Below are 19,076 nucleotides of genomic sequence, written 5' to 3'. Positions count from 1 at the left end.
CTCCTACAAATTGAAATCCAACCGTAGGATCAGAAAAGCATAAAGAAACTTCACTGCCGTGAGCAAATCTGGAGCTTGATGAAGCTGCAAATTCCCCTCCTTTTGTTTGCACTCGTGTTCTATGTTGCACTGCACAGGGGGGAAGAAAAGGTAGAATGCAAGCCTGCTACAGATGTGACTGGCTATGAATATTCATGAGTGCCATTGCTCCTCCTCTCCTACAGCATCCAGGCCTTTCTGATCTCCCTCTTGCAAAGCTCACAGATGCTCCCCCTGCTCCCCCGCCTCCACTTCCCCCCCCCTCAAATCTGCCCTCCCTGACCAACCCTTGAACAAGGTTGCAGTTTATTTCGATCACAGCCTGGCATGATACAGTGATCAGTGGCCTTAGAAGCCTGTGTGTGTGTGTGTGTGTGTGTGTGTGTAGGTGTGTGTGTGTGTGTGTGTGTGTGTGTGTGTGTGTGTGTGAGTGAATATACTCTTGCATCAAAACAAAGGGGGGAGAAAAAGGAAAAAATGTAATTATCCACAGTTTTATGAATCCAACTCCCCTTAATGTTCATTATTTAAACCAGCAGCAATTACAAGTTCAAAGGGGTTTAGAGGGCCAGCAACCCGCATAATCACTGCCAAATTAAGCGGGACTCATTCGTCACAGGAGAGTACATCCTGAGCAGTGAATCATGCATGCCGTGACAGGCTCTGATTTACATAAGGCAGAGATCTGTGCCCTCTGGGGCTGCGCGTTACTTCATCTTGGTGGCCCCGTGTTCCGTGGCTTTTCCTTTGGCGTTAGGAAGCTGACGCGGCCTTATACGTTGGCATAGCATTTCACTTGACAATAGTCACTCCTGTTGGTGTGGACTTGTGTTCGCATTAACATGCTGGGCCGTGATGCTAGTGAAATTCTCACTCCTGAAAAGAATTTGTTTCCCTAAAGTTCGCGAGTTAGGTACTTACATAATTGAAAAGAACTGGAGTTCTGGAGCAGTTGTATTTCCTTTCATCCCAGGCTGTTGAGGTCTGTAGTTAAAATCAATGATACAAGGAAGCAAAACCCCTTGGACCTGAGGCCTCAGTGGGCCTTTCCTGTTTGGCATTGAAGTGTTACCTAGTGACAGGTAGGGTCAATCCTTGAAGGGACCTGTGCTCTGAAGCTGGGCTTTATGTTACCAAACTTCAGAGGGCTTCTAAGGGGAAGGTTCAGGAAACCTGCTTGAGGGATCTCATCAGCCATTGAAATCTCTTGGGTCTGAATGATAAAACTTCCAAAACTCAGTTCATATGGGAATGCATTAGGTTCAGAATAAGGATGCAAGACGCCCAAACACTATATGTACCTTTTTACCTCCTATTTTTAGATGTTCTTGAATGTTCTGTCTCATCGTTTAGGCAAAGCTTCATACTGAATTATCACTCGTTTTTCCTTTTTGGGAGAGAACTCCTCTTTCCATTTGTGGCTAAATCATCTTGGAATTATGTCACCCCCGCCTCCCTCCCCTTCCTGTCATTATCTCTTCCTCATTTCTCAGATACAGAGTTGCATCCACACTTAGGATTTGAAGTGCTTGGGATTTGAGAATTAGGTTGGCAATTTTGGAGATTACCTGCACTTAACGTTTTTTTGCTGACTTTGAAGTGCAGGTAAAGGTCTTGTGGTTTTGTCTCTTGTAACTGGGTCTACGCTATGCATATGTCAAAGCAGTGTGGTTTAAAAAGTTCTTTGAAGCAGAGCACAGTACTTTTTAAAGCAATGTGACAAAATGAACCCGAGGCACCCTCAGACAGCCTTCCTGGTGCTCCGCAGTTGGTAACTTTGTACTGCCACCAGTCAGGGACTTGCCGGGTTTCACCTTACACAGTGTCTGGAAAATCTGTTTTCCCTGGGTTCTGCCCTCCATTCTCTTCCCTAAAAGCATCGATTAAGGGGAGATTGAGGGTATGTTGTCTCTACTGCTATAGGTCTGAGGAAAGGTTTGTACAAGAAAGAGGAGTTAGGAATCTCAGTCCTGGGCTAGTCCATTGAAGCAACCCAGTATTTGCCAGGTCAGGTGGGCAAGTCCTTTAAGCTCCGTGAGCTCTGGTTTCCTCGTCTGTAAAACGGAGAAACTCATCCCCCCGACACGCTAGGTTGTTGTGAGGCTTGGTGGGTTTCGTTCCTCCTGTCCCATTGCCGAAGCTCTGAGCTCGTCAAGCTGAGTGTCTCATACAGCCACCCCTGCATCGCCCCTTTCTTCTACTCCTCTTTGTTCCTCAGAAGCAAGATCCTATCACTGTGTTTCTTTCGGCCTGATTCTCAAGTTCTGGCTCAGTGGTGCTGTAAGTTGCCATCTGGTATTCTGAGGGGAAGAACTCCTTTGGACTCAGGGAAGTCTTCCATACCAGTCTTCGTTCTTCCACATGCGCGTCTGGTGTCCTCATGAAGAATCATTGACATGTTGACCTATGTCCTCTTGTCTGTCCTCCTCTAGAACAGCATCTTTCTTTTTTCTGCTTACATCATGTCATGCCTTTTCAAAACCAAATACTGCCAAGTCTTTAGAGTCACTGAGATTGAAATACACATTTACAGAAGAAAAGGCTTGGTAGAGTAGTTCATGTCCTGTAACATACCCCAGAAGTGCCTCATACAAGTTGGGTTAAAGAAAGATCATTCTAACCTCTCATATGTTCCATCTGCAAGTCCAAATAGGATTTCTAAGTAAGTACTTAAAGGTATTCTAACAATTTATTATAATTGCATTTGTGTGCATGGGGGCAATTTTAGTTAGCATGCTGACAGAAATAGTCACATGATGGTAGCTTGTGCAGCATATCGGCATACAAGTGCATGTAGGACAGCATATGGCTGCACACACATGCACAGTGCGCTGTGCACATACAATCACACTATGGTAAGGTAAGACCCATGCAAAGTAAGTAAAGGTTTATACCATTCTCTCAGTAAGATTCAGTGCGGCATTGGCAGTAAGCACATGTCACCCGCGGGGTACTTTGTAACTGGCCTCAAAGAGGCTACGTGATTAGATTCTGTGGTTCACTTAGTGATAAAAATATTAGCATGCTTTTTTTGCAAACAAATTGTGCATCTGTCCATTCACATCTTTCTTAGCAACCTATGGCTGCCAACATGGCCATACCACTGGGAAAGGACGGAGGAAGAGGGAGAGGTTTTAATGATCGGATTCCACCTTTTTTGGTCCAGCTTCTATAAAATCTTCCTGCTATATTGAGCCAAAGTACCCATCAATGCTCCTTTTATTGGACATGCTTCATATATTGTGATGAGATTATATGCATCCGTAGAGGTTGTTAGGAAAAACTTAACATGCCAGTGATGTGCAGTGAAGGAAAGTTAATTGTGTAGATGCCACAGAACTGCCTCAGCGAGTAGACCCCTCTGTCAGGAATATTAATCTGCCTTGAATAAAAACTGCTAAACAGGCTTGTAACCAATAGCCTCAGGTAAAACCTGGTATTAATAAATCCATGGCAATGAATCAAACCACAACTATCTTTATTCACATAGGGATCTATAGACTGTAAAACCACTGATCGAGGTGGGTCCGTGCGCATATTCCTCTTTCATATTGCTCACAGAATTTGAGTCAAATACAGTTATTGAAAATGTGCATGTCTCTTTTCAACCTTGATCACATTATCAGTACCAAGTATTTTCATTAGTCAAGAAAACGAATTCTTCTGGACTCTGTGTTTACATAAAATTTATATTTTAACCAAGAATTTTCTTTTTTCTATTTGAAATGTCCCATGGACAATTGAACTATCCTGGAAAATTTCAAGTGTCATGGACTTGAAACTCCTGTACAATTCAACTGTCTGAAATTGGTCATTGTTGAAGGTGACTAACTGGTAAATGTGTGAGATTTGCATGACTGAATTATGGGGTAGAGTTGAGAGGTAGCTACTTTGAAAAATTATGCCTCTAAATTTGATGTTAATTATTACTATCTGCGTGATGGAACAAATGCCTCAGCCTCCAAATATACATACAGAGAGATCATTTATACCAGTAGATCTATTTATATGTATTTTCATCTGGAGAAAGGTTTATAGACTAGATGATATTTCAGATACATTTCTGTCCCATAAATCTGTTCCCCCTTGTCTTCACACAGAGCAATAGACTGTTGTTTTCTTTCATTTGTGGAACGGACTAAACCTAAAGCCAAATACAGAGAGGTAGGCAGGGAGGAGAGAGCTATGATAAGAAAGATAGCATTTGCGGACTCAGAACAAGTTTGTTCTGTGTTCCCTAGATCATTTGGGATGGAATGAATATTGTGAACTAGATATTTTTCTAGAGTAAGGGACGTAGAGATCTAAGTATGATTTTGAAAGGAGCAAGAGATAAAGTTAGATCAAACATATTCCCCCCTCCCCGCCCCGTTCAATTATAAAAGTTTTTTTAATTCATTTTGAACAACTAATTTAAGGAACCTTGGAGATTCACTTAAAACAGTGCCTTTCCCAGATTTTGCAGGCCATGAAAAATCTGGGTTAGGGCTTACCAAATGCAGTCTGCACATCTCCCTTACTCCTGTCTCTGGTAGGTCATTAATTTCATGTGCATTTGTTCTGCTTTTACTAAGCTGTTACTCAGCATGTTAGGAGCTGGTTTTACTAATTCAGTTTATCCCTATGCATACAACTCTGTATCTGTGTATATGTACACGTACATTGTGATTGTACACATTCATAGATATTTTCATACCCAAGTCACTATTTTCCAGATCCTCATTTCAGTTCCCAGACCCTTGTCAATCAATAGGAGACTAAGGAGAATGAAGAAATCTTTGAGTCTCCCAAGGATAATTTGGTGATGCAGCAAAATGATTGGGAAGTAACTTTCTAAGATACTTTTTTCCAAATTGCATGTCTTCGTAATAATTAAAGCATAGCCTTCACCGCCATAAACCCATCCCAAAGGATAATATTTTAAAACACTTTCATTGTCTCAATAGACACAGTCTTTGGTGTAAATGTTTCTCTAACCAGTATTTTCCCATTTACACAACACTCAGGTATCCTAGCAGTGCTAAAATAAACATTGGCTTCAACAGAACAGGACAAACGTTTGCACTCTGGAATTGTTTGTTGATGAAATAAATATTTTCAACCCAAAACAAAACAAACCTGAACTCTAAATTTATTAATGGGAAAGTGAGGCCAAATTTATGTTGGGTTTATGCTCGAGCTGACGTTGCATCCTACATTTATTTTTTGGTGACAGGTGTTCTACTTCCATGGGTTATCCTAAGGAACCCAGTCAGTAGGGAGAGAACAGTAATGTCAGAGGTAGAGGATATGTTCACCAGCTTAGGGTTCCATCTACTTTATTTTCAGCCTGAAAATTCTCCTTTATACCTAAATGTGTGCAGCACAGAATGTCATTTCTGTGTTTCTTCCTGTAATGCGTTCTTGCACTTATGTGATGCTTCACTTAAAAATACTTTAGCTCCCCCCTCCCAAATCAATAACTTTAATGCCTGCCCCAAATAAGCTAAAATAGTTTTGATAATTTTCTAGCAAATGGCAAACTTTTGCTTTTTAGCAGTTAAAAACTTTTTGAAATATTTAAAAATCATTTTTGACAGTATATTAAAGTGAGTGGAAGTCTTTATCTAAAGATCCCACTCAACTTTTCATGTACTTAAAATATTACAGGCAAATTGAGGAGGTGACTTATTATAGAAATAAGTAGACTTCAATGAATACATTTTCTGAAAGAAAAGTGACTCTTTTGTGAAGGAATTCAAATTGCATACTTCATTTTGTGTCTTATCTTAACTGGCTTTTTACTCAGCTACATGCATTTACAAACGGATCATTATGACCTACATGCAAATGGGTCAAAGGTTATTGTGAAACTTGAGAGGAAATGCAGAACTATGGGAAATGGGTAGAAGTATATTTTATAAATATTTAGTTTATTGAATTTACGTTGGGTTGATTTTATTGCTAATTTATAAAACAAAAAAATGTAAAACCAAAATTAATTGGGTTAGAGATTTAACAAAACATAGACATGTTATAAATAGAAAGAATGTGGGGGGTGTGTGTGTGTGTGTGTGTGTGTGTGTGGATAGAAGACCACTGACACAGATATACCAAAAAATAATCTAGGGGCAAAATTGAAATGCTCTTTCTGTAAGCATTCTTTTTTTATTTTTTAAAATAATTTTTAAAGTTTATTTAATTTGGGGGAGAAAGAGAAAGAGAGAGAGAGCATGAGCAGAGGAGGAGTAGAGAGAAAGAGGGAGAGGGAATCCCAAGCAGGCTCTGCACTGCTGCCGCAGAGACCAATATGGGACTTGATTTCACAAACCATGAGATCATGACCTGAGCCAAAACCAAGAATCAGACACTTAACTAACTGGATCACCCAGACACCACTAATGTAAGCATTCTTTAGATTGCCTTGCTTTATTTAGGATGATGATCACATGTAAATTTCCATTGCTTAATTCTCTGTATTGGATTTATCCCTTTGTGTAAGATATGATTATCAATAACAGATGTTTCAGGCCGACCCCTATATCACTTATGTGATGAAAAGAATGTTAGGCTGTAAAATCATTGAGGTTTGCTATAGTTTTCTAGGGGCATGTAGACATCTTGGAGATGACATTGTACTAGGTATTCACACGCTGATGAACATCAGGGATACTTATCAAAAATACCCATTGCATCTTTCCTAACCCAGCAGAGGTTCCTGATCTTTGTTAATAAACTGAAATTTTTAAGGAATGGAATGAAGAACAAGGAATTCTATAAAACACTGGTTTCCAAGAGTGTACTCACAAAGAGGTCCTGAGAAGCTGTATCAGTTAGAATGTTTTTGGCTCCAAATAACAGAAAACCACCTCACAAACTGTCTTAAACGATCATGAGACAGTTCCACGGTATGTGGTAGAGTGGGCTTTAAGGGAAATGGAGCTCCAGGGTCCAGTGAGTTCTTCAGAGACCCAGAGTGTCTTTATCCTCCCATCCACATCTTGTCTCCACCCACAGGTTTGGTTTCTTGATAGTAATAACATGGCTGCCAGGGCTATAGGCTGCCTCGCTCAGATCCCTGGCTGAACGTGGCTTCTTGTGGATCTCCAGGCTTACCAGAAGCCTCTAGCAAACTTCTTTTCTTTTCTTTCTTTCTTTTTTTTTTTTTTTTTATGTTAGCAAGAATTTAGTAACATTGGCAAGGAAATAGCGTTGCCCTTAGACAAGTTGACCAATCCTTAAAGTTAAAAGGATTCTCAAGATCCCATTTCTTGCCCTCAGACTTGATATTATTATTCCCATTTAACATATGGGGCAAGGAAGTCCTGAAGCCATGGTTACCATTTTAAGATACAGACTCTTTACTCTTTCATATGTACCTAAGCAGTCTCCAACCTCTTCCTTTAAAAAAATGTACATTCCAGAAATGGTCTGGTCTGGAAATAGGACATGAAGCAGTACCTGTTTTCACTAAGCTACATCAGAATGGCTTCCGGGGGCGCCTGGGTGGCTCAGTCGGTTAAGCCTCCGACTTCGGCTCAGGTCAGATCTCACGTTCCTGGGTTCGAGCCCCGCGTCGGGCTCTGTGCTGACAGCTAGCTCAGAGCCTGGAGCCTGCTTCCGGTTCTGTGTCTCCTTCTCTCTCTGCCCCTCCTCCTCTCATGCTCTGTCTCTCTCTGTATCAAAAATAAATAAAATATTAAAAAAAAAAAAAAAGAATGGCTTCCGAAACTTTGACCAGCAGAAGATTGTTTTCACTGTTTTTCAGGCATTTAGCAATCCGAGGTCACTGGCTTATCCAGGAGGAAGTAGATACTCGTTTTTCTCAGGTGAACAATTAACAGCTCCATGTCTCTAGTGAGCGATGTCGGTTGTAAGAGGGGGAATTTTTGAGGGGAAAAAAAAATCCCTTTGGCACTAGCCTGGGTGATCAAGAGGAACAAATACTATCAAGGATCCATGTGATAGAGAAAGGGGACAGACTGAGTAATGAAGGAAGGGGTGATTTAAGGTATATTTGCGTACAATGAAAGTTAGCAGCGTAGTGTGTGGACCACAGATCAGGCTGTGATGGAGAAGGTATAAGGTTATACCCCAGAAAAGTGTTAAGATAAACTTCTCAAATTTCTCTAGATAATAGAAACTATATCCATTGGCGTGAAGTAAAAATCATTCACACGATTACAGTGGCCAGGTAACATTTTGTGTCCTTCGGAAAAAAAGAGACTGCTGAACCATGGCTCAATTTGAGACTTATTTATAGGTGTCTTTATTCCTGCCAAACTGTTACAGTGTGATTGAGTTATTTGGTATGAAAATCAGTAGTGATGCTGAATCACTATAAAAAGTTGGTGTTTGAAAAAATTAAATAGAAAACATCAGTGGTCAAAATAAGAATGTAAAGAATAAAATATGTATTATGAACAGGCAAGATTGATTTATTTAAAAATTCATATTAAGAAATACTCAAAACAAGGGAAGGAGATTATAAGTAATTTTGCAACAATAGTAATAATGCAGCTCTTTACCTCCCAGAGGATCTCTAAGTGCTTCACAGAGCCCCCATTTCTTTGAGAGATGTATAATAGACTCATTCACTTATATCCATAGAAATAACTTGTTTGTCAAGACTTTGAAATCCCTCTCCTACAGGGATCAAATTAACTTTAGGGAACTCATCTTCGAAAGTTACGTCATCACAGGAAGGGGTCCTATGGAGCTGGATTGCAGAAGGCAGCGAATCAGTACATAATGCCTGGAATGGTGAAGTGTCAGCAAGAGAGGCCTCACGACACGCCAGTCCCTAGAGCGGGAACAGGCTTTGCCGCCATTGTGCCAGGATTCTGGAGCCTCCTCAGAGGGCACCGGGCACTGGAGTCCTGGTTTATCCATTTGTTTTATTCAGTCCAGTCCACGGAGTCCCTGTTGAAGTCCAAGAGTTCAGTTTTCTCCCATTCATCTTTTATCTTTTGTGTTTTTTCTGCTCAAAATGTCCTTTGACTTTTCATATCAGCTTCATATCTCATTTAGAACTTCAGCCCCCTGACCCAGGAGTGGCTGGATAAAATCACAGTAAAGACTTACATTAATAAACAGTGACTCGTTAACCATGTGCTTATGTAGCAGTGATGTTGAAAAGGCAGGTAAAATCAACTTTTGGTGCAAGGCATTTCAACATGATTTTTACATATCATTTCCTTGGAATTTTTGAGAACGCAGAGGCTACAACACAGCTTTACTCTGCCTCTTACTTCTTGAAGTAGAAGGTTTTGTTGGCTGCGGTCTCGGAAGGCCTACCAAGGCCCCTTGTTGGTGATATGCAGGGGGCCTCGCTGGGCTGTTTCTTTGAGTCCGGGTCTTGCTCTTGAATCTCCATGGGTATTCTGTCTGGTGTCATGAATGCTGGTGACAGGCCTTGAGGCAGAGGCGTGGACGTGTAAAGAGCAGGCAACTCCATGTGCAGCCTATGGGGTACCTCAGACGCGCCAACACATCATCCACTGAGCCCATGTCCAGTGCTATTTTTCTAGGAGTCTAGAAAGTTTCCTGACATCATAGCAGATGACTTTCATTTCCCTGTGGAAACAGAATTGTCCTATCATGCCTAGAGCAACGAAGTCCCTATCCTGCTCAGACTGTTTTGCCCTTGAATAGCACAGCTGAGGCTTACCGCTAGAAATGTGATCCAAGCACACTGTTCAGGATGGCAGCGCTCCCTGGCCGAGAGTGATGGAGTCTGCACTCTGAACAGAGAGCCCTTAGTTATTCTACAGCTTGAGATAGAGACAATTGTGTTTTTTGAGTAGGGAAAGGGACCCTTAATATATTTGTTTCAAAGTGTTTTTCTCTAGCTTTATCTTTGGAATGATAAGTAGAAGCTGTCGGGCATGACCAGCAATGAAAGTTAGATAGTAGTTGTGGAGACCCGAAGGCCAGTTTGAGAATTATTCATTTATACTTTATCATGGGGAACAGTATTCTAGAAAGGAATTTGAAAGAGCAGAAGACTCCAAAACCATAGACCACTTCTTTTTGTTTTAATGTTTGTTTATTTTGAGAGAGAGAGTGCACTAGAGACAGCGTGTGTGTGTGTGGGTGTGGGTGTCTGTGGTTGTGTGTGTGCGCGTGCATGCACATGCAAGTCCAAGAGGGACAGAGAGAGAGAGCATCCCAAGCAGCCTCCAAACTGTCAGCACACAGCCCGATGCGGGGCTCCATCTCACAAACCCTGAGATAATGATCTGAGCTGAAATCAGGAGTCACTGCTTAACTGACTGAGCCACCCAGGTGCCCCTGTAGACCACTTCAAAGTCTGTTGATGTTAGTATGAAATACTGATTCGTTACAGCAGGTATTTTACAGAGTTTAGCATGTGATGATGTTCTTGTCTCCAGGTGACATAGTTCTTCCTTTTATTTTACATTTGCCTTCCTTCTTTCATTAACTTAAATGAAAAAAAATCTATGAAACCTAAAATTAATAACAGTTCTCAGATAAAAAAAATCCAGCATTGAGTATTTTTCTTTTCACCCTGAAATCATTGCTAGTGTTATATTTGAGCAAAAGCGAGGGTTCCGGTGAATGCAGAGCTTTCAGCTCTCTGACATGTATTTTCTGGAGTGTCACACACAGTCTCTGGCCCAAGGAAACGTGAACACACAGGGTTTACTTGAGGCTGGAGTTGGAGGTCTCTGCCACGGGGGCAGAATAATCAGAAGGCCGTGCTGTTCTGCCACTACTTAGCAGCTCGGTTTGTTTCGGGCTCTTGGGAGTTGTCAAACTAAACTCCAGGGAGCTCCAGGCTCTCCTCCAGCTGTGGTCGGCCATTCAAGGAAACAACTTTCCAGAGGTGATGAGCCCTCTAGGAGACATGGTTTCATACAGTTTTTATATTCAGTAAGTACTGGCAGCAAGGCTTTGTAAAAACAACAACAACAGCAACAACAACAAAACCCAAAAATACCCTAATATACATAAAAATCCTCCATGTACTACTGTTGTCTCAGAAATATGTCCATTAAAAACCAAAACAAAATCAGAGCCTCAGTTGTTACCAAGAACAGGCCCTCTTCTACAGCTATATGACAACTCTCATTTGCCTTATTTAAATGAAAGTAGATAATACTCTGGTTTCTCTTCAGATCGTATAAATCTTTCGCCTTTTAAATGAAAGTAGATATGGGCACAGTTAGATGAAGATGTGACATGTAAGAAACTTCTTCATCAACGTGCACTAATCCCTGCCACCACCAAAATACAGATAAATTGGTGAAGGGAAAAAAAAATTCTACTTGATGAGAAAGCTACTTTAATCAACATTCACTTCCACCAAAATGTTACCTGACTCATCTATTCATTTATTCAACCCATATTTAGTGGCCTCCCCGCTCCCCACCTTTGAGCAAATACTTCATGAAGTTATAGGAGGAACCAGAGCCTGCCCTCAAGGAATTTAAACACATGTAGAGACAAAGTGGGAATATCTAACAAAAGCTAAAAGTAGCAGGTGGAAGGTGTCAAAAGTGTGGTATGGGTAAAAGTATTGGTAAAAATGTCAAAGCCAAAGGGGGAGATGGTGGAAAAGGAAAGATGACTCCCAGCTGAGGGAATTAGTAGACGTGTTGAGTGGGCTGCAGTGGGAGGAAGGGGCGAGAGGACTTGGAAGGCAGGCAGTGGGGCAGGGGTGAGGAGTGGGAGCAGCAGGGGCGGGTCAGGGAATGTAAGGCCAACAGTGATTAGCAGGGGTTGGTTCCATAAAGCCTGAGATCAGGCTGCCCAAGCAACAGGAAATGATATGGCAAGGCAAGTGCATTCAGACGGGAGACATCACTAGTTCAGTGGTTGTCGGCCTGACTACATGGAGACTGAGTTTTATGCAAGGCACTGACTTGGTATGGTTATAATTCTGCACAGCGAGGTTAGGAGAATTAAATCAAATGGATTGAAACACCAGAAGCCTGGAGATGGAAATACTGGTTGTAAAGCTTTTGTATAACCAAAACACATGTTTCCCAAAGTATGGGGAGGGTGTGATTTGTGGTATGTAAGTGAATTTAAGTGATATTCAGATTTTGATAACATAGCCTAAATATGTATTAGAAAAACACAGTTTGCACATCAAACCTCTGACTCCATAGACTGTTGCCATGGATGAGTCTGAGAGTGAAAAATAGGTCTATTAACTTAAATGTATTTTAAAAATCTTTTTTAATATTTATTTATTTTTGAGAGAGAGACACAGAATGTGAGTGGGGGAGGGGCAGAGAGAGAGGGAGACGCAGAATCTGAAGCAGGCTCCAGGCTCTGAGCTGTCAGCACAGAGTCCAACATGGGGCTCTAACTCACAGACTGTGAGATCGTGACCTGAGTCGAAGTTGGATGCTTAATGCTTAACCAGCTGAGCCACCCAGGCACCCCTAGTAACTTAAACCTATTAAACAGTATGTATGTGTATGATTTGCCTATGTCACTTAAACCTTGAAGGTCTTAGGGGAATGGCTAAAGGTTGGAGAACCATAGTCTAAGTGAAAGTTTGTGAGTTGCTACATTAGGGAAATGGTAGTGGAAATGAAGAGATAAGGTTGAGAAGTTGTCTGATGGGGAAATCTGCAGATTTTGGCAATTCAGTTGTGATAAGCAAGGAAACGAGAGAGAGCATTCCAAGATGTGGTAAGGTTTGGAGCCTGACTCTATTAAAATTCCAAAACCCATTAAAGACAAGTAGGTTCATGAGAAGGTAAGAAAGAGTTCAGTATATGACAGTAAGGAGTTTGGGAGACTTTCAGCAGACAATAGGAATGCAGAACTGGAAAGCTGGCATAGGAAGAGGTTTAGAAGCGTCCTCAGAGTTAAGAGCTGAAGTTGTGACATTGTGACTGGGAACTACAGAGAAGTGAAGAGGGCCAAGGATAGGTCCTTGGGGAAGTATATTTAGAAGCAATAGGAGTTAGAGAAGCTCAGGAAGATGTCAGAGTAAGAGGAGAAGCAGGAACACAGGATCTTGAAAGAGCATTCTAAGTCTGAGCCTCGAGTGTAGCCCTTTGGTTAGCCTAAGGTAGTCACTACTAAATAAATACTAAGGCAAAAGAAATGCGTAATCACCAGAGTTGAGATCTACAGAGAGTTTGAGAGGCAAAAGGGAGAAAATACCATTGCATTTGGCCGTGAGGAAGTCATAGGTGATCTTTGGGTCTGTAGAGTCTCAGCAGAGTGAAAGGGCAGAAGTCAGACTGTAAGGCGGGAAGGACAGAGTCAGGGGGTCTGCAGAGGGACCCTCCTTGCAAGATATGAAAGTAGAAACTATGCTAGCTTGAGGGGTAGCAGGGTAGAGAAAGGATTTATTTAATGTTTGTTTATTTTGAGAAAGAGCGCACATGCATGTTCCCCTCCCAGGGGCAGAGGGAGAAAGTGAATCCCAAGCTAGCATGGAGCCTGACATCTTAGGACCACAAGATCACGACTCGAGTCAATATCAAGAGTCAGATGCTTAACCTACTGAGCCAGCCACCTGCCCTGAAAGGATTTAAAAAAAATTTTTAATGTTTATTTATTTTTGAGAGGGGGTGGGCAAAGAGAGAGGGAGACACAGAATCTGAAGCAGGCTCCAGGCTCTGAGCCATCAGCACAGAGCCTGATGCAAGGCTCGAACTTGTGAACTGCAAGATCATGACCTGAGCCAAAGTCAAATTGACTGAGCCAATTGACTGAGCCACTATGTACCCCTAAAAAAAGTGTTTTTAAAAATTTAAACACAGGGTTTAAAAATTACATTCCCAGTAGGGTTACTGGGAGGACTGAATTAAATAAAAGTACATGATACATTGCCACACATAGTACTTGTTCAATAAACGGAATTATTTTCCATGGTTATTTCTTGGATTCTACTTTGACAGGTTTTCACGGACAGTCTTTTGAATGAATCATGTATGTGTTTGACTTTTGTGGAAAGTGTATTTGTTGTAGTGAACAGTGACAAGGAAAAGGCGTAGTTAGATGAATGAAAACCTTGGCCCTGTTTTCTTAAAAAAGAGAACCCCCATAATTTGGTTAAGTTGCCTGTCATAGGCTGGGGTCTGCAGTTCCCAGAGCAGCACGATTCTCACTCAGTGATACTGTTCTGTGTGCTCTTTGCTTCGCTCGTTTTGCTGTGCTCAGTGCTCACCTCCTTCCCCTAGGCAGGCACACTAAGTGTCGCTGTGACATTTCCTCTCTCTTAGAAGACGGAGCCATTGTTCATTAAGAGGAGGCATGGGTTTACTATGAGTGAATTCAACCAGACCCCATCTTGGCCTCTGACAAAGTTGTCATGGTGCCCACGTCTGTTTGTCCCTGTACTCCCAGTGCCTGACACAGATCCTGGCACGTACTAGACATTTAATAAAACTGTGTTTATTAAATAAATGAATCAGTGAGGTCCTCATGGACATGATGAAAAGTCATGTGCTGCTGAGAGTTTGGATAGGTGGCTTTTGTTAAAAAAAAAAAAAAAAAAAGGTTGGCACCAAGAGATTTCTGCCACCCAAGCCCTTCTGGCTTTGCCTTCAGCCCAGTTATGTGCAATTATTTTTAAAATAATGAGTTGATTGAGGACATTGATGACTCTTTCTAATTTGTGCTGGATGAAGAGAGAGCCAATATGTTAAATGGCAGGAGCAGAATCCAAAGAAATCCATAAGAAATAGTACAGCAAATGGAAAGAATAGTCCATGTACGGTTAGATGGCTTAGGTTTGAATCTTGGTTGCACCATGAACTAGGGGTGTGACCACCAGCAGTCCATTTAGCCTTTCAGCCTTAGATCCATCAGCAACATTAGGAGGAGAATCACTACCTCATGGGGCTCTGGCGTGGGTGAAATACATCGGTGTGATGTGGGAACCCTTGGAGCGGTGCACTTGACACAGAGTAAGAATCACTTAGCTTGTTTCCTACTGCCAAAAAGAATTTTGGATCTGTTGCAACAATGAGCCAACTCTAACAAGATGAAATTATAAAGAGGATAAATGTAAAGAATGCTTAAGTACCAAAATTAAATTACATAAATATAAGACAGGAGCTATAGGACAGGAGAGATTTTAGTTAACAGTAAGCACAATATGATTTAGCTAAAAAGAAAAAAAAAACCCTTGTATTAATACAACAAAATAACTAGACTGGTAGATGTCATGCAGAGTATAGGCCATGCTGATTAGACTGGCTGTAGATTATGGTAGACCAGTTATGGGCTGCCCCCTGTAAGAGAGACAGTGACAACCTGCAGCCCATTGTGATGACATTGGCTATGGGGGGGGGTGACCTTGCTTCAAAGGCCTGTGGTATAAGAAATGGCCTGAAGCAGCGGGGCATGTGTGAATTGGAGAAGAGACCATTTAGGAGCACAATACAGCTGCCTTCTTGGTCTGAAGGCTTGCCTGGGGAGGAAGGTAACCGGTGTTACTGTGTGACCTGACCGAGGACTGGGGCAGGGATCAGTGGAGGTGAAGGGTTGCGTACTTCAGCTTCACCTCAGTCAGCACTGGGCAAGCACCCACTGTCAGAATGCAGCATGAACCACCTGTGCAGCGGGAGGGGTTGCCCTTCCTGAGCGCGGTTAAGACAGGTGTGTTTGGGGCGCCTGGGGGGCTCAAGTCATTTGGGTGTCCTACTCTCCATTTCGGCTCTGGTCATGATCTCACAATTTGTGAGATGGAGCCCTACACTGGGCTCTGTGCTGACAGCTTGGATCTAGCTTGGGACTCTCCCTCTCTGTCTCTCTCTGCCCCTCCCCTGCTGGTACTCTGTCCTTCAAAATAAATAAACATTAAAAAAAGAAAAACAGACAGGTATAGTTGTTCCTTGGCAAATGTGTTAGAGAGGAATTGAGAACTGGCTGTGAGACTTGACTATGTGTCACCTGTGGGCCCTTCCAACCCCATGGTATCTGGACTTGCCATACCTTTCCAAGTCAAAGTGAAGACACAGCAAAATGCTGCTTTTGCCTCAAAAAAGGTAGACTACAGCTCAGTTTACAGGCAGACAATAAAGATTAACCAAGAAGGGTAAAGAGTTTTTCAGCCCACTGTTTGTTTTATAATGCTTTAAAAGAACCATTAACTGAATTTCCTTCTTAACCTTAATCAAATTCTCTGATTAAGAATTCTTCAAGCTCTCCACAAAGTAAGCAGTCTTTCCTTTCACATCTGGCAAGTTTTATAAAGAGAGCAACATGCTCAAGGCATAGCTCAAAATAGAACCTAAATCTCCCAACTTCTAAATCCCTGGGCTATCTCTACACAGCGCTTCTTATCCTGAACTTTCTAGAGGCTGTTTGAATTCACCCTTCTAGTTCTTGGAGGGCTCTTCTAGCAGTGATCCACACTCTTTGGCTCTCCAGCTTCAGAAAGGTGAGAGAGGACTTGCTTGGCTAGTGGAGCCTCAGAGAGTAAATAGTACGGGGAAGCCTGAATGCAAAGATGGGTTGGGAAAGGTCACTCCCATTTCTGGGTGGAGAAATGGTGATCCGTATTTTCAGCTAGGAAGACAATGGGATGAAGTCATGCAGCTTGGAGGTCTTGGTCATTAATCACAAAGCGGTCGGCCCTCGCTCCCATGCCAGCATGAAAGCCGGGCACCTGCAGAGGCTCCTTCCTTTTCCATCTGCCCCTCTTATTTACTGAGGCCACTGCGGCACGATACTTGAGCTGCTTATAAAAGTGAACCTCACTGTCTACCTTCTGGGTGGGCATTTTGGTACAGTTGTGCCGGTTCTTCTCAACTCCTTCTCTTCCCCCTGAAAAAGACACATGATAAGCCTGAGCATCCACTGTTGCTAAATGGTGTACAACAGCAGAAGTTCAAGCACTATTTACTTCCCAGTCTAAGAACTCATTTGCATTATTAATATAATAACTAGTGATAAAAAGAAAGGGGGAGGGGATGAATAGTTTGATCAGTGGTAGTTCTGCAAATTGTCACCAAGAGCCATTGGTTTCCCAAGGCTGATGACTGCTTTGCATTCTTCCACAGTGGACACCCAGAGCTGTTGAAAAGAATTGAGACGCTTGTCAACAGAATGCAAAGCTGGCCTTCATCAAAACAATTTTAGTCTGTGAGACTAATGACCTTTCCTTGCTGTTTGTTTTAGTTTGGAACTAAATGAGAAAATTGTTTTAGATAACAGTAGCTTGGTCTTCCTTTCCCAAGTATTTTATTGGGAAAAGCCAAGTAGCACAATTGTTAGCCAGTATTTAAATATATAGATATAGATATAGATATAGATATATATGTATGTATGTAACAGACTAGAGGAAGTGGCAAACTAGCCCAGAAACCTAACTTCAGAGTGGATAATGAAAAATAATAATAACAAAAAGCATCAATGCTAAGGAGAAGAATGTCCATTGCTTGCTCATGTTACCACCAAATAATAATAACATATTAAGATATGACGCATAAGAAAATAGGACATTTCTAAGTGCTCCTTGCCTCCAGTTTTGTTTTAATTATTTTAAATGTTTAAATATTTTTTGAGAGAAAGACATAGTGTGAGTGGGTGAGGGGCTGAGCGAGGGAGACAGAATCCGAAGCAGGCTCCCGGCTCTGAGCTGTCAGCACGGAGCTCGAGGCAAGGCTCCAACTCACAAACCGTGAGATCCTGACTTGAGCTGAATTTGGATGCTTAACTGACTGAGCCACTCAGGTGCCCCCCAGCCCTCGCCTCTTTTTTAAATAGCTATAAACTGAAACTGAGCTAGCTGATGAACAGTCTCTCAGGATGGGATAGGATTCCCCTTGTTTCCTGGTCAGCCTTACAGAAGGAAAAAAATTCTATTGAAAGAAAAGAACATAATGGTTTTTGCAATCCAGGTGAAAGACTTAGACGGAGTTTGAAGATCAATTAATCTTTAAATCTTGATCATTCAGTTTCTTTTCTGAAAAGCAAATAAATTCCCGGCCCAGGAGATTTTGAAGTCTGCAACGAAAACATTAATATAAACAAGAGGTATTCAATGAAGAATGTAAAAATCCTACTGGAGAAGGTTAAAGTTGAGTGGTTTTCATTGATCTTAGAGTACTTAGTAGTCCCTTGGAAGTGGCATATACTTTTTTAGCATAAGCACAGATATGGGCTTCTTTGGCTGTCTGTGGGTGGGAATGTATGGGAATGTTTAAAGTATTTAAGTAAAAACATCAAACAGGCTTTACTTAAACCACCAGATAATTTACACACATTTGTAGCATTGACCATTTCCCCGTGGATCCCCATGAGAGTGGAGAACAGAGATGCTCGTTTGCATCGTTGTGAAGCGATGAAATTTCTGTAAGTCGTGATCTGCTGGCATGTAATAACTCGATCTGCTTCATGCAGACAAAATATATTAAAAGTATGGACGAGTGAAGTTTGTGCCCCAGGGAAAAGGCGAGATAATGCATTGAAATTGTTCAGAGGTAGTTAGATGCCTAATGGTCTAATATGTGAGCTATGTGAGGTCTGGGGTCTGGTTCTCATAAATTCTGGCTAGACTGATCCTGTAATTTCAAGCAAAGGATAAAAGCGTTAGCCAGAATCATCAGTGTTCAAGGTCCATGATGCTGGATATTATTCATGTAAAGATTTTAAAAAGAAAAACACTTCAAAAGGGATGTTGTGGAGTATAATTCATGGTTCTGTGTATTTGTGTGTTTGTGCTTGAAAATATATGCATACCTACATGCGCAGTATAAGCCATTTAATGAAATAAATTAACTTGGAATTTATAGAAACCTTCCACATCTTTTTCATGATGGGATAGGGTTTTTGATATAATAATGTGCAGCATGAAAAACCATGTAGGATCTAATTATTTCGACTTCAAACTGACATATCTGTGCTTAAATTGGAGTAAAAAACATGTTTGTAATAAAAATTTACCATTACGAATGGAATAATTTAAAACCAATTTGGACGGATTCAGGAGTGATTAGAGGAAAAAGTTCCCCAGACATTTGGTAGCCTTATAAATGATTTCACAAAATATGCTAAGACTATCCTACCAATTATATTGGCTGAATACTGAATCCCCAGATTTGAAGAGAAAATTC

General features: G+C 41.5%; 1 protein-coding gene and 1 long non-coding RNA gene across 7 annotated transcripts in view; both read left to right on the top strand.

Moving 5' to 3' along the window:
- Positions 1-19,076, top strand: part of MEIS2 (Meis homeobox 2) — a 204,307-nt gene that overhangs the window by 85,374 nt on the left and 99,857 nt on the right. The window lies entirely within an intron of this gene.
- On the top strand, positions 15,339-17,109 carry LOC115301267. Its single transcript, XR_003913042.1, has 2 exons — positions 15,339-15,615; positions 17,022-17,109. It is a non-coding gene; the product is annotated as an uncharacterized LOC115301267 (long non-coding RNA).

Source organism: Suricata suricatta, chromosome 9, assembly GCF_006229205.1.
Source record: "Suricata suricatta isolate VVHF042 chromosome 9, meerkat_22Aug2017_6uvM2_HiC, whole genome shotgun sequence".
Taxonomy (NCBI): Eukaryota; Metazoa; Chordata; class Mammalia; order Carnivora; family Herpestidae; genus Suricata; species Suricata suricatta.
This window is presented reverse-complemented; position numbering and strand designations above follow the sequence as displayed.